Raw genomic sequence first — 14,323 nt, 5'->3', positions numbered from 1 at the left:
CTAAAAATAGCTACCTGTGACTCAAATGCTGAACCACAGCCTTACTACAAAGACAAGCCCACAGACCAAAATTGGTGGCATCAGTATCAACTTGGAAATGGTTATAATTACAGGATCTCTGAACCTCACCCAAGTCCTGCTAAATCAGAATCCAAATTTGAACAGGATCCCCAAGTGATTCAGATACACATTAATATTGAAGAAGTTCTGGTCTAGATTAGTGTTTCTCAATCTCTCCACTGTTGACAATTGTGCTAGATAATTCTTTGTGGTGGAGGCCATGCTGTGCATTGTAGGATATGGAGCAGTATCCTTGGCCTCAATCCACTAGATACCAGTAGCACATCCTTAGTTATGACAACAAAATTGTCTCCCTTATTTTGGGAGACCGAATCCAAAGCAGGCTCCAGGCTCTGAGCTGTCCACACAGCCCGATGCAGAGCTCAAACTCACGAACCTCAAGATCAAGACCTGAGACAAATTCAGATACTAAACTGACCGAGCCACCTAGGCACCTGGAGAAATCTGTTTTTTAAAATAGAGGGATGCAGAACTTGAGAGACTATTGAAAGCTGAGAATGAACTGAGGGTTGGGGGGGAGGGGGGAGGGGGGAAGACAGGTGGTGGTGATGGTGGAGGGCACTTGAGGGGAAGAGCACTGGGTGTTGTATGGAAAACAATTTGACAATAAAATATTATGGGAAAAAAAAGAGTACATTAATGAGCTTTAAAAAAAATAGCAATTTTGTATTCAACTAAAGTCCCCTACATTTTTTTCATAAGCATGATTGAGTCCATTTATGGTTACATATGATAAAATTATAGCTTTAGCTTCTGCTTCCTCCACTGAGTGTTAAAAAGTATATTTTCCTTAAAAAACCCATATTTTTATATTCTTTAATTTTGGAAGTTTTACCCATTTTATCCATGTGGATGTGAATGTTGCTATTTTACATCTTATGCCTGCGTTTCCCCCACACACATCATTTTAATTACAGTATTTCTGCCATGTTACTAATGTCCATTTGTGTTAATATTAGTCTTTTTCTTTCCCTAATCTGTAGTCATCACCACCACCATATGGGATCTGACAATGATACAAGAATTACAGAAATTCTTCCTCTGGGATTTTCAGAGGAACAAGAATTACAGCTCCTCATATTTGGGGCTTGGAAACCTGCCGTCAGCTCTGACTCCCACCTCCACACCCCCATGTACTTCTTCCTCACCAACCTGTCCTTTGTGGACATCTGCTTCACCTCCATCGCTGTCCGGAAGATGTTGGTGAATATACAGACACAGATTTAAGTTATAACCTATACAGGATGCATCAGCCAGATCTGTTTCTCCATACTCTTTGCAGGCTGGGACAACTTTCTACTGGCCGTGATGGTCTATGCCCACTTTGTGGCCATCTGTCACCCCCTGCACTACCCGGTCATCATGAACCCCAGGCTCTGTGGACTGCTGGTTCTGGTGTCCTGGATCATGAGTGTCCTGAATTCCCTGTTACAAGGCTAATGGTGCTGTGACTGTCCTTGTGTACAGGCCTGCAAATTCCCCACTTTTTCTGTGCACTCAATCAGATGATCCAACTTGCCTATTCTGATACCTTTCTTAATGGCACAGTGATATATTTTTCAACTGTATTGCTGGCTGGTGGTCCCCTTGCTGGCATCTTTTACTCTTACTCTAAGATAATTTCCTCTATACGTAGAATCACATCAGCTTGGGCCTAGTATAAAGCATTTTCTACCTGTGCATCTCACCTTTTGATCGTCCCCCTTTTTTATTGTACGGTCCTGGGAGTGTAGCTTAGCTCCGCTGCCACCCAGAGCTCCCGCTCAAGTGCTGTAGCCTCAGTGATGTACACAGTGGTCACGCCCATGCTGAACCCCTTCACCCACAGCCTGAGGAACAGAGACATAAAGGATGAGATTCTTCGGAATGGCAGGTATAAAAGGGACTTCTACCCTGTTGGTGAAGAAATGCCCTTGATTATAGAGTCAAAGCCATGATCATTGTGAAATAGAATTTGCTTGTATATATTTCTTGAATTTTCCATTTCTTAGAAGTCAACTTCTCTATACAATTTCAGAAAACTCAGTTTACTAACATTTCTGCTCTGTCTGATATACACAAGTTTTTCCCTTTGTCCATCTTCATACCTTCCCACAGTTCTTTCTGACCTTTGATCAGACATACTTGAAAATTTCTGTATCTTTTATAAGACAACTTTGATTTCTGAAAAATGGTTTCTTCATAAATGACCTATCTCATGCCAAGTAAAATTTCTCTAGATGTCCTGAAGGAATAATCAATAATGAGTTGTACTGAATTGTAACTAATAACTGAACCACAGAATTGCTCACCTCAGTATAGGTGTGTTCATCTATGTATAAACTATGAATACTTTACCAATATACTGCAACATAAAATGCACACACAAAAAAGAAATTTAGGGGTGAGATTGAAAATATGGGGGGAAAGTTCAAACACTTTTAAAAAAATAATAATGAGTTGAATTATTCATACGTATAAAACTACACTGGGCATCTAAGGCCATTTATATAATTTCACCATAGAGGAAAATAGGAAATCACAACTTTCACTTTGGATCTGTTGCCATTCTTCTTTAGTCCTAAATGCTCTTCCTGAAAACAGGCTTTATCTTTGTCCTCTGGACACCTCAGTCTATTTATAGTGATGCTAGAGCTAAGAATGCCCACAACACTCACCTGGGCCATGATCCTTGTGACTCAGATCTGAGCCAATGTCATGGATAAACTGTCCCTCATTATCATCATCATCATTGTTGTTGCTGATATCTTTAAGTGTAATTGACATCACATTGTATTAGTTGCAGGTGTACAATGTCATGATTCAATAGTTATATATACTGCAAAGGGATCACAATATGTTCAGTTGCCATCCATCATAATATATCATTACAAGCTTATTTTCATGGTGAGCATTTTCAAGGTCCCCTCTCCTAGCTACTTTCAAATATATAACACAGTTTTGTTAACTATAGTCACAAACTTATACATAACATCCCCATGACTTACTCATTTTACAACAGGCAGTTTGTATCTTTTGACGCTTTTGCTCATTTCATCTACTTTCCACCCAAGGAACAGGAAAGGGTTCTGGTGGGTAAGGAGGAAGTAGATGAGGGGCAGGACACCACCGGCATGGAGGAACAAGCCCACAATGATCCAGTACAGCACATTTTTTCATTCATTCATTCATTCACCAGTGAATGTTTAAGGTTGTTCCCATGTCTTGGTTATTGAGTCTATTTCCCTGGAGATTAGTGACGTTGAGCACCTGTTCATGTACCTGTTGGCCATCTGTATGTCTTTATTGGAAAAAAAATATCTATTCACATCCTCTCTCCATTTTTTAGTCATATTGTTTTTATTTTTATGTTTTCATGTCATTATTCTTCATTCACAAATGCTGATTTGATATTCATTCACATATAACTTTTCTCTCACATTCACAACTCAGAAGATTAGTGAGTCCAAAGGTGTTATCACCATATGGAGCATAATTGTTTTGGCAAAATTGTCATGAAACCAGGGTTGTAGTGCCCAAGATTTGATATCAAAGGAATAAACTCAACATCTCTGTTGAAAACGGGAAAAGTTATTTTCTACAGGTATCAGGGGATGTGTCTACATTCTAATCAATGCTTCAAAAAATTCAAGGGACCTAATCAAGACAATTTCTTAGTCTCCAACAAAAGAAAGTGTTCACTCTGGATTGGGATAAGGTGCTGGAAGTTTAGATCTCTGAAAGGCAGAAGAAGTAATAGAAAAAGAGTAAGAAAAACTGGCTTCAGGTGGCTTATTGCCAGGTCTCCTAGAAACAGAAATTGTGCAGGAATAATTTCCCTTCTGTCCACACTACCGTTCCTCAGGGGAATCATGTTCCTAAAGATGGGAGAAACAACAGGGAAATGTATCTAATGAGCAGACCTAACAGGCTGTAAATACCCCCTCTGCCGCAGCCCCACAGTGTGTGGAACTTTGGGCTGGACAAGACATGATCATTTCTTTTGCAGTCCTAAGTCTGGATGGGGACTGAAGTTTGACTCACCCCTGCTCTCTTGTCTGGTGAAAGAGCTTCATCCCCCACCATTCAACGAGATACATATTTTGATGTCCATGCAGAGACCTTCCTCTCAGAGACCCCATCTAAATGAGTTTTACATCCCAGTAAGTACTGCAGACGAAGGGGAAGTGAATGAAAGTCAGGAACATTTTCCTGTGGTCACCTGAGAGCCAATCTAGCCTAGCCAGAGCTGAGAGTTTGCTGTAGTTTTCTGGCTTGATTAGTAACCTGATTGATTGGTTGATTGGTTGATTGATGTATTTATCATGCTATAAATAGAAGTAAATATTGAACTCAGAAATGTAAGGTTCAGGGTTGACAACTAAATGATAATAGTGGAAACTCAATTAGAGGGGGAGTGGGAAACATAAAAGTAGAACCTAAGACCGATGATCTTTGCAATTAACCAGAGTAGAAAAGTCAAGTATTAGCTGTGGAAGGATATAGAAGGAGGTGAGGACATTTCTTTTCATTTTTAAGATAGGACATATTAGACTACATTTCTGTGCTGATGAGAAAAGTCCAGAGTGAACGCCTTCTCACAAGTACACCCTTGAAAGAGCAGTACATGAAACACACGTATCATAGTACCTTCTCCCTTCAGTATTCAAATGACATTTTGGGGGGGCTCTTGGGTGGCTCATTTGGTTCAGTGACCAACTGTTCATTTTGGCTCAGGTTATGATCTCAGAGTTTGTGGGATCAAGCCCCCTAGTTGAGCTCTACACTGACAGGGCAGAGTTTACTTGGGATTCTCTGTCTCCCTCTCTCTCTCTCTGCCCCTCCCAAGGTCATGCTCTCTTTCAACCTTTCTGTCAAAATAAATATCTTTTAAAAAGAAGTTTTAAAATTTATTATGTGGAAATTGTATGCAAATGATCTTCCTTTAAAATTAGCTCATTATCTATGAGCCTGAATATATTCTGGGTTAGCTAGCCACCCACTTTCTTTATTGAAAATTGTCTGTGGGAGTCCTTGCGGTGTGCATAGTGGGGTTGGAATGGTTTTATTCCTGTTTTTTATTTCATTTTTTTTCTAAAAAAAAAAAAAGGAAGAAGTGGCATTTATTTTGCCCACTTAGCTACTTGCCATTTCTTTTTTTATGGATGTGTAGATGTATTTGAGCAGAATGTGTGAGAGTGTATAAGCTTTGTGTGGTCAAGTCTGTGACTTAGTCATAATCTACACCCTCCACTGTGTTTTCTCTTTATTTTTTTATATTTTTTTTTTGCTAAAAGAATTGCTCTGTCACCTTAATATTCTTTCCTCATGATGAACTGCTTTCCAAAAATGAAAGTAAATACCCTTCTGCATACTTCTCATAAATCATTCTTTATACATATTTCTAACTAGTTTTCACCTCTCTGTATTTCTTATTGCACCCGTTGGCTTTTTATGATTGTATCTATTTCTAAAATAGAAATTACATCACTTGGGAGGCATTCATTTTTATGTTTGACAAAGAATCACTTTTATCTTCCATAAGCATACCTGGCCCTCATATCTTTATGTGGGATGAATTACAACCTTACATATCACTTACTTTCCACATACAAGAATTTTTCATATTCTGTTATTCCCAAGTCCTTAGCAATCTAAATTTAGATTTGGACCCACGACAGTATCACTTAATTATGACTCTTTTAAATCCTTTTGTTCAGAAATTGGTTTTGGATCTTCCTTCAAATTTGTTTCATGCAGTGGTTGTGAGCCATTCTGCTTGACCTAAGTGCATTTTCACTATGTCTCTTTCTTTCTAAAGTCTTCATTTCTTTTAAAAAACTTCTGTGTGATGCATACACACATATTCACATACTTTCAACTCAAATGTATAAAAGACACCTAGGCACATAGTAAGTATTCTTTATGTTCTGCACAATCTTTTTTCCTAGCTTTTCTTCCCCAGTTCTTCTGACTCTGTAGTGACTTACACGTTTTTCTAGTCAACCGGTGTGATGCTGATTCATTAGTTCTTTTTTATTTTAAAGATTTTATTTTTGACAGGCACCCTCCTACACTGTTGGTGGGAATGTAAACTGGTGCAGCCACTCTGGAAAACAGTGTGGAGGTTCCTCAAAAAACTATCCATAGAACTTCCTTATCACCCAGCAATAGCACTGCTAGGGATTTACTCAAGAGATACAGAAATGCTGATGCATAGGAGCACATGTACCGCAATGTTCATAGCAGCAATGTCAACAACAGCCAAATCATGGAAAGAGCCTAAATGACCAAAATGTCCATCATCTGATGAATGGATCAAGAAGATGTGGTATATATACACAATGGAGTACTACATGGCAATGAGAAAGAATGAAATATGGCCATTTGTAGGAATGTGAATGGACCTTGAGGGTGTCATGCTAAGCGAAATAAGTCAGGCAGAGAAGGACAGATACCATATGTTTGCACTCATAGGTCTAACAGGAAAACAGGAGAAACCTATTGGAGGACCAGAGGGAGGGGAAGAGGGAAAGAGTGTTGGGGAGAGAGAGGGATGCAAAACTTGAGAGACTATTAAATGCTGAAAATGAACTGAGGGTTGAAGGGAAAGGGGGAGGGGGGAAAAGAGGTGGTGGTGATGGAGGAGGGCACTTATGGGGAAGAGCACTGGGTTTTGTATGGAAACCAATTTGACAATAAACTATTTAAAAATTTTTTTAAATAAAATATATTTTTTTAGTTTGTAAATTTATTTTCTATTTAATTCAAAATTTTAATATATATACATATTTTTATTTTTATTATTTTTTATAATAGTGTATTGTCAAATTAGTTTCCATATAACACCCAGTGCTTCTCCCCACAAGTGCCCCCCACCATGACCATCACCCCCTCCCCCCCTCCCCCTCCCCCTTCAGTCCATGGTTTGTCTCCAGTATTCAGTGGTCTCCCTTGATCTGTGTCCCTCCCTCTTCCCTGCTCTCTTTCCCCCTTCCTCTCCCCATGGTCCCCTGCCAGGTCTCTCCTGTTAGACCTTTCACAAAAATAAACTCAAAATGGATCAAGGATCTGAATGTGAGACAGGAAACCATAAAAACCCTTGAGGAAAAAGCAGGAAATAGCCTCCTAGACCTCAATCGTAGCAATTTCTTCCTCGACACATCCCCAGAGGCCAGGGAATCAAGAACAAAAATGAACTACTGGGACCTCATCAAGATAAAAAGCTTCTGCAAGGCAAAGGAAACAATAAAATATTTTTTTAAAAAAGATTTTATTTTTAAGTACTTTCTCCACCCAACATGGGGCTCGAACTCAGAGCCCCGAGATCAGGAGTCATACACTCCACCAGTTGAGCCTGCCTGGCATCCCTGATTTATTATTTCAACACCTGCATGATATTTCATGGTGTGGCTCTGTTATTTACATTTTTTATTTTAATTTAAATAGTTTATTACCAAGTTGGTTTCCATATAACACCCAGCACTCTTCCCCACAAGTGCCCTCCTTCATCACCACTACCCCCCTTCCCCTTCTCCTCTCCCTCTTCAGCCCTGGGTTTGTTTTCAGTATTCAATAGTCTTCCATGATTTGTGTCCCTCTCTCTCCCCAACTCTCTTTCCCCTTCCCATGGTCCCCTGTTAGATTTCTCCTGTTATACCTATGAGTGACAACATATGGTATCTGTCCTTCTCTGTCTGACTTATTTCGCTTAGCACTACCCTCTAGGTCCATCCATTTTGCTACAAATGGTCAGACATTTTTGACGCTCTTTCATGTTTTTCTCATTAAATTACTAATGTATCAGTGCTACAAAATATTTTTAAATAGTTAGTATTATGTTCCTCAACAAAAGGCGATTTTGTCCCCCAGAGGATATTGAAAAATGTTCAAAGACATTGGACCGTCACACTGAGGAGGGTTTGTGGAGGCCAGGGATGTTCTAAACATCCTACAATGCACATGACCCTCCCCACCACAGAGAAAAATCGGGCCCAGAAGGTCCATAATGCAAAGACTGAGAAGCCATGAGTTAAAGAATATCTGTATTCTTAAAAATGATTTTCTTGGGGCACCTGGGCGGCTCAGTCGGTTAAGCCTCCGACTTCGGCTCAGGTCAGATCTCACGTTCATGGGTTCAGGCCCCGTGTCAGGCTCTGTGCTGACAGCTAGCTCAGAGCCTGGAGCCTGCTTCCGGTTCTGTGTCTCCTTGTCTCTCTGCTCCTCCCCCTCTCATGCTCTGTCTCTCTCTCTCTATCAAAAATAAATAAAACATTAAAAAATTTTCTTTTTTTAAAGTAATCTCCTCACCCAACATGGGACTTGAACTTACAACCTTAGGATCAAGAGTCACGTGTTCTACCAACTGAACTAACCAGGCGCCCAAAGAATATCTGTATTTTAAATATTTTTAATTGTCGCCGGAGCCTCTGCAAGATATTGCAACACTTCAAGTTTCTGAGAGCAAAATTAGGAAGTTCCCCTTTGCTACTTATTTAAAACTTTTAACCCCACTCAATGTAATAACATTTTGAGTGTCGTCTCAGGGTGATGGGTGTGAATGAGATTTCTTGATTTTTTTCTGTTTTTTTCTTTTATACTTTATTGTCAAGTTGGTTTCCATATAACACCCAGTGCTCATCCCAACCAGTGCCCTCCTCCATGCCCATCATGCCCCTTCCCCTCTCCCCCACCCCCATCAACCCTCAGTATAAGTGAAAATATATGGTATCTGTCCTCTGCCTGACAGATTTTGCTTAGCATGACACCCTCGAGTTCCATCCACGTTGTTACAAATGGCCTCTTGTTGATTTTTTAAACTACTAATGGGCTCAAGCAAAGATTCATATATTTGATCACCACGTTCACTTGCCTATTATTATTATTATTATTATTATTATTATTAGGCCACATATTATATGTCTATTTTTCTATAATTATCAGGATTTCAAATAATTGTTGTAAATCACAATTTCTCTATTGACTTTATGGCATTTGAGGCCATAAAATAGTTTTAAATTTTCTTTAGTTAAATGTATCTATCTTCTTGCTTCTGGGGTTTTTTGCCTTAACTGTGATGGTTTTCCCACATGTAGATTTTATATGTAATTTTCTAGATATGTATCTAAAATGGAATGGTTACTCTTGCACTGGGGCTTTACTCCTTAAGGGTTTTGTGTGTGTGTGTGTGTGTGTGTGTGTGTGTGTGTGTGTGTGTGTGAGATGTGTGAAGGACTCACCACACTTCATTCTGCATAGAAAACCATTTATGACAGCTTTCACTCAAAAATCCAGTCTTTTCCAACTACATTTAAACACAGCTCTGTCATGTATTAAATGTCCATGTAGAATGAGACCTAATTTCTCATTCATTCAACAAACAAAAAAGTATCAGCTAGGTGCCAGAAATGTCTAAGAACTTTGTATGTTATACTCTTTTATTTCCAGGTCTTGGGGAATTTTATTATTCATCTGTGTTGATTTTGTTGACTTGCTGCTCCTATAGATCATGTTTCAGTTACTTCTCAAAATCCATTCAATTTTGTTTAATACGGTTGTTCTGAAACTTCTCTTTTTAACCTGGGTTTATTTTGTCTGTCATTCTTTGTATTTCTTAATGTCTCATTTTCTCGAATTTGTTTCTATATAAGTGCACATATATATCCACATGCTTTTGCAAAGAAGAAGATGAACAGAAGTTCCTGATCCTTTTGTAATTATGCCATCATGACAGACAGGAGTGCAGTGAAATAAATGTGAGTACAAATTAATATATTTGGGTAAGTCACATGAAGATTATTCAGAGTAGGAGGATAGATTGTAATGGGATGTGTAGGATTTCAGAGTCTGAGGAGGACTCTACATATTGAACAAGGAACAGAACAATCACTAGTTGTGTTCATCAGACTTGTCAAGAACGTGACAAAACCCAAAGCCTAAGAACAACAACAACAAAAAGATGTCATATAAGAACAGTGATTAAGGGGCTCACTTCATCATCTATCCGACCATATAAAAACTGATCAAATGAATATGTATTACACACAGGAAAATAGAGCCGTCTGCTCTCTGCTATCTGTTAAGAAAAATGCCCAAATTTTGTGAAGCATTGCTTTATTCTCTTGTTATGTTCAATTTGTAAGGTGTTGCACACCATGAAGATGTCACTAGTTTTGTCCAATGAACAAATTTATTTTTGCTCTTTAATTATTTTTGTGGGACATAAATGGGATATAACCAGGATTGAATACCACCAGTGTCTGCCTCTCTCTCTCTCTCTCTCTCTCTCTCTCTCTCTCTCTCTCTCTCTCTGTTCATTGAACACAATTTTTTTAATGTTTCTTTACATACAAATCTGAAAGCGACCATTCCAAAATGGAGCCCCAAGACTATTTGTCCTTGGGAAGCTATGAATAAGAATTTCTGGGTACTATTTCTACCTTCTTTCTGGGAAAGGTAATGTGATGTGTATGCATTCATATCCTAAACAGTGTGTTGCGACAGGGAGGGGGAGGTAAGAAGGACATAGGAGTAACACACACAGGAGGAGTGATGTCCTTTATTGTGTGTGTGTGAAAGTGTGTGTGTGTGTGTGTGTGTGTGTGTGTGTGTGTGTTGTGAGAGCAGTCAGAGCAAGGGTACACGGGCCCCTCTATTCTAAGGCCACCATTATAATACACAGGTCAGACTCAATCAGCAGATGATATTAAGGAGAGTTGTTCAGTTGACAGGATTCTGTTACAACCAAATTAATAAAGTTCAAGAGGTACATAGTGTGGATGAGAAACTCCCTGTGTCTTGACTTTAAGCAGCTGTAAGGTCACATGATTCTACAAATTCTGCTGCAACTGCCTCTCATCATTCTCTCTCTTGTCCATTCCATTCAACACACCGACTTCCTTCTGAGTCTTGATTTTTCTGAAAGAAACACATCTTAAGGGCCTTTACACTGGCCTTTCCCCTGCCAGGAAGATCTCCTGTCTTCCACCCTCTCTTCCTTGAGATTTCTATTCAGATGTCACCTTCTTAGCCAATCGTGACTGAAAGCCCAACATAACAGCCCATCCACTCCTTCTTTTTACCTGCTTTCATTGTCTTCATAGCCTCTGACCCCAACTCAGGATTATGTAATTTTTATGTCTGTGTATATCTTGTCACCATCACTGAATTGTAGGGATTTTCCTGTTCGTCACTTTCTACTTAATGAGCTGGAAATGCTGAAAACATGGTCTACACTATATATATATTCTGTAAATGCATGAAATAACTTCCTATTAAAGCTGTACATTACCTGGCCTTCTGGGAAATATCCAATGTTGGGAATGAAAATTCCTAATCATGGAGGAAATGGGATCCATTCACAAAATATTGAAATTATGTGAAATATTGAAATAGTAGCATTTGAACAATGCCCATATGTGCGAAAATTAGTCATATTACTTTCTCTTTTACTGGCAGTGACCTTCACCACATGGGCCCAGGAAACGATACTGGAATTTCAGAATTTCTTCTTATGGGGTTTTCAGAAGAACCAGAGCTGCAGCCCTTCATATTTGGGCTTTTTCTCTCCATGTACCTGATCACTGTGTTTGGAAACCTGCTCATCATCTTGGCCATCAGCACAGACCCCAACCGTCACACACCATGTATGTCTTCCTCACAAATCTGTCCTTTGTGGACATCTGCTTCACCTCTACCACCATCCTGAAGATGCTGTGGAACATCCAGACACAGAGCAAAGTCAAAACCTATGCAGACTGATTCACACAGGTGTATTTTTTCCTACTCTTCGCAGAGTCAGACATCTGTCTCCTGACTGTGATGGCTTATGACCGCTTTGTGGCCATCTGCCATCCCCTGCACTACGTGGTCATCACGAACCCCCAGATCTGTGGACTGCTGGTTCTGGTGTCATGGATCATGAGTACTTTGTATTCCTTGTTACAAACCTTAATGGTGTTGCAGCTGTCCTTCCGTACAGAGGTGGAAATCCCCCACTTTTTCTGTGAGCTCGACCACGTGGTCCAGATTGCCTGTTCTGACACCTTTCTCAATAACATGGTGATGTATTCTGGAATTATGCTGCTGGCTGGTGGTCCCTTCATTGGGATCCTTTACTCTTACTCTAAGATAGTTTCCTCCATATGTAGAATCTCATCAGCTCAGGGCTAGTATAAAGCATTTTCCACCTGTGCATCTCACCTCTCGGTGGTCTCCTTATTTTATTTTATGGGTCTAGGAGTATACCTTAGCCCTGCTGCTACCCAGAGCTCCCGCTAAGTGCAAAAGCCTCGGTGATATACATGGTGGTCACGCCCATGCTGAACCCGTTCATCTATAGCCTGAGGAACAGAGACATAAAGGGGGCTTTGATGAGACTCTCTGGGATGGCAGCTACAAAGGGTCCAATTGTCCTGAGCTGAAGAAGCTACTTGATTGCAGAACCCAAAGTCTGAGGCAAATGTTGAGATTCTTTAATCAAACTGTGGAAGTGAAATATACCTTTTTTATTTTTTTCCTGGAATTTCTAACTTTTTTTAAATTTCGACCTCTGTGCAATTTATGTAACTCACTTTATCAAGCCTGTTGATATCTCTGATACCCAAGAGATTTTCCCCTTTTTGTAATTTTCCTACTCACCCAATGTTATTCCTCACCTTGCATGTGAAAAATTTGGAGTTTCTCACTTATTTCAAAGGACTACATGGATATATTAAGGATAATTTCTTCTTGGAGCACCTGAGTGGCTCAGTCAGTTAACCGTTGGACTTCACCTCAGGTCACAATCTCACACTCCATGAGTTCCAGCCTCACATCAGGCTCTGTACTGATGGCTCAGAGCCTGGAGCCTGCTTCAGATTCTGTGTCTCCCTCGCTCTCTGCCCCTCCCCCACTCATGCTGGCTCTCTCTCTCTCTCTCTCTCTCTCTCTCTCTCTCTCTCTCGCTCTCTCTCTCAAAAATAAACTTTAAAAAATTTTGAACAGATCAATGAAACCAAGAGTTGGTTTTTTGAAAAAATAAACAAAATTGATAAACCTCTCGCTAGGCTCCTCAGAAAGAAAAGAGAGAACATGCAAATAGACAAAATCATGAAGGAAAATGGATCTATTACAACACATCTTTCAGAAATACAAGCAATCATCAGAGATTACTATGAAAAATTATATGCCAACAAACTGGACAATCTACAAGAAATGGACAAATTTCTAAAAACACATGCACTAACAAGATTCAAATGGGAAGAGATAGAAAATCTGAACAGACCCATAACCAGTGAAGAAATCGAATTAGTTATCAAAAATCTTCCAACGAATAAAAGCCCAGGTCCAGATGGATTCCCAGAGGAATTCTATCAGACGTTTAAAGCAGAGTTAATGCCGATCCTTCTCAAGCTATTCCAAAAAATAGAAATGGAAGGAAGACTACCCGACTCATTCTACGAGGCACATATCACTCTTATTCCTAAGCCAGGCAGAGACCCAAGGAAAAAAGAGAATTACAGGCCAATATCCTTAATGAATACAGATGCAAAAATACTTAACAAGATACTAGCGAATCGAATTCAACAGCATATAAAAAGTATTATCCATTATGATCAAGTGGGATTTATTCCTGGGTTACAAGGCTGGTTCAACATTCGCAAATCCATTAATATGATACACCACATCAACAAAACAAAAGAAAAAAAATCATATGATCCTGTCGATAGATGCTGAAAAAGCATTTGACAAAATACAACATCCCTTCTTAATAAAAACTCTAGAGAAAGTTGGGATAGAAGGAACTTACTTAAACATCATAAAAGCCATTTACGAAAATCCCACAGCCAATGTTATCCTCAATGGGGAAAAACTGAGAGCTTTCCCCCTGAAATCAGGGACACGACAAGGATGTCCACTCTCACCATTGTTGTTTAACATAGTGTTGCAAGTCCTAGCATCAGCAATCAGACAACAAAAAGAAATAAAAGGCATCAGAATCTGCAAAGAAGAAGTCAAACTTTCCCTTTCTGCAGACGACATGATACTCTACATGGAAAACCCAATCGACTCCACCAGAAACCTTCTAGAACTGATCAATGAATTCAGTAATGTTGCAGGGTACAAAGTCAACGTACAGAAATCAGTTGCATTCTTATATACTAAAAATGAAGCAACAGAAAGAGAAAGCAAGAAAGTGATCCCATTCATAATTGCATGAAAAACGATAAAATACCTAGGAATAAACCTAACCAAAGACCTGTATGCTGAAAACTATAGAAGA

General features: G+C 39.4%; 2 pseudogenes; both read left to right on the top strand.

The window, feature by feature from the left end:
• Positions 1-1,080: 1,080 nt before the first annotated feature.
• On the top strand, positions 1,081-2,018 carry LOC115274369 (annotated as a pseudogene).
• A 9,512-nt stretch (positions 2,019-11,530) lies between these two features.
• On the top strand, positions 11,531-12,482 carry LOC115274368 (annotated as a pseudogene).
• Positions 12,483-14,323: the final 1,841 nt, after the last annotated feature.

This window comes from Suricata suricatta, chromosome 12, assembly GCF_006229205.1.
Source record: "Suricata suricatta isolate VVHF042 chromosome 12, meerkat_22Aug2017_6uvM2_HiC, whole genome shotgun sequence".
Classification (NCBI taxonomy): Eukaryota; Metazoa; Chordata; class Mammalia; order Carnivora; family Herpestidae; genus Suricata; species Suricata suricatta.
This window is presented reverse-complemented; position numbering and strand designations above follow the sequence as displayed.